The sequence below is a fragment of the Nicotiana tabacum genome, chromosome 8 (genome assembly GCF_000715075.1).
Source record: "Nicotiana tabacum cultivar K326 chromosome 8, ASM71507v2, whole genome shotgun sequence".
Taxonomy (NCBI): Eukaryota; Viridiplantae; Streptophyta; class Magnoliopsida; order Solanales; family Solanaceae; genus Nicotiana; species Nicotiana tabacum.
Window position 1 is genome coordinate 193,934,975 of NC_134087.1, and position 2,424 is coordinate 193,937,398.

At 39.9% G+C, this 2,424-nt stretch overlaps 1 non-coding gene across 1 annotated transcript; it reads right to left on the reverse strand.

Annotated features, from left to right (window-relative positions):
- Window positions 1–1,056: 1,056 nt before the first annotated feature.
- Window positions 1,057–1,160, reverse strand: LOC142163658 (small nucleolar RNA R71). The gene has a single exon (XR_012694603.1). It is a non-coding gene; the product is annotated as a small nucleolar RNA R71 (small nucleolar RNA).
- Between the last annotated feature and the right edge of the window lie 1,264 nt (window positions 1,161–2,424).

Here is a 2,424-nt window from a genome sequence, read left to right on the forward strand (position 1 = left end):
GTAATCTTAATGCATTCTTAATAGATTGAGTTCATAGGAATATAGGCGTTAATCTATTGAGAATAGGTGAGTAGTACTTCAGGAGAAGGCTATGAGATCATTTATTGATTAATTAGCAACCATGAGTGAATTATGTGAAAGGGAGAGTTAATTAGAACACAATATGAATGGTGAATCGATCATAACCCTGGAATACTTGTCTCTACTGAATACACAACAATCAACTCGTTACTTGATAATTTAGTTATTATTTGGAATCATAGTATAATATAATCATATTAGTGGACTTTGATTTTAGCTAGATTGAATAACAATTTTAGTGATTTAGTGAGAAGTGTATACAAGTCTCTGTGGGTTCGACACTTAACTTATTATTATATTACTTGTAGACCACGTATACTTGCGTATGCATCTGGGATTAATAAGTTTTTGGCGCCGTTGCCGGGGACTTGAATATAAACTACTTTCTAGTTTTTGCTTTAATTGTTTATTTCGTCTAGTCGAACGTTACTTGATTGTTGCTCTAATCTCATAAACTTTGATTGAATGCCTAGGGTGAGAAACTAGGACAGAATCAACGGCTTTGACCCCGAACCTGAGAAAACATTTCACAGGAGGTTGAGGGAAGCAAGGGATACAAACAATATTCAAGAACTCATTCAATTTCCTGTGAACATGGCAGAGGAGCAACATATGGCTGTTCAGGAGGTGGCAATGCCCAGCATTGCTAATGTCACTTCCAGCATTGTGAAGACCAGAATCACTGGGCACTTTGAGCTGAAACAGAGCATGATCTAGCTACTTCATGCAAATGGGCAGTTTATGGGTCTTCCACACGAGGATCCACAACAGCATATTCTGAACTTCTTGGAGATTAGTGATAATTATATCACTAACGGGGCCACTTCAGATTATGTGAGGCTCACACCTTTTCCATTCTCTCTGTTGGGCGAAGCTAAGCGATGGCTAAAGGAAGAACCAGCTAATTTCATTACATCATGGAACGATTTGGCAAGAAAATTTCTGGCAAGGTTCTTCCCTTCAGGCAAAACTGCAAAGATCAGAAGTGAGATAGTTGCCTTCAAACAGAAAATAGGGAATCTTTATACTTAGCTTGGGAAAGGTTCAAGGGGCTACTCATAGACTATCCTCATCACAATCGGACAAATGAAGTGTTATCTCACACTTTCATAGAAGGGCTCCATCCCTAAACAAAAATTGTAGTCGATGCTGCAGCTGGAGGTTAAGTATTGGAGAAAAGCTTCGATGAAATTTATGCATTATTGAACAAATTCTCCAAAAGCAATCTGAATTGGCAAGGATAGATGGGTAGGAACATGGTACAAAAATCACTAGGGGTTCTCGAATTAGATGTTATCTCAGCATTGTTAGCACAGGTCTTTACGCTAACCAACCAAGTCAATCAGATGACCATGATCATTAACAATCAACAAACCCATCCAGTGCAACAGGTTCAAATATTTTGTGAAGTATGTGGAGAGGGTCACATGAGCAATCTATGCCCAGCAAATCCAGAGTCTGTATATTTTATGGGTAATGCAAATCGAGGCCAAACAAATCAGTATGGGGACACCTACAATCCCAACTGGAGGAATCACCCAAACTTCTCTTGGGTGGAAATCAAGGCAATCAGAATCAATACCGGCCTCAAGCACCTCAACAACAATCTAGACCACCTCAGGCTAAACAAAAAGCTATCCTTGAGGAGATGATGGAGAAATTTATGGCCGACCAGCAAGCCCTCAATCAGAAATTAATAGCAGATCAACAAACTTTCAATCTGAAAATAATGGCTGATTAGTAGGCTCAAGCCGCAGCACTGAGAAATTTGGAGCACCACGTGGGCCAACTTGCTAGAGCCCAAAATACCAGAACAATAGGGGCTTTTCCTAGTGATACAGAGCCCAGTCCTAAAGCTCAAGTCAATGCGGTTACCTTGAGAAATGGAAGAGCATTAGAAGAAGCTCCAAAGAAAAAGAAGAATATAGCTCATCCTGACGGAGAATTAGTTCCCAAGTTAGTTGAGGGGAATGAGAAAGATGATAAAGTACCCGAGCCAGTAATTGAGACTAGGCCACCACCTTCGTTTCCACAAAGACTGTAGAACCAAAAAGATAATGCTAAGTACAAGAAATTCCTAGATATTTTGAGCCAAGTGAGTGTGAATTTGCCTTTGGTGGAAATTTTGCAGGAAGTGCCTAAGTATGCAAGGTATCTCAAAGATATTGTGGCAAACAAACGAAGACATGCAGAGGTCGAAACTGTTGCACTTACTGAAGAGTGCAGTGCTAGAGTTCAGAGTAAACTTCCTCCTAAGTTGAATGATCCTGAGAGTTTCACAATTCCTTTGTCTCTTGGAAAACAAGAAGTTGGTAGAGCCCTGTGTGATTTAGAGGCTAGTAT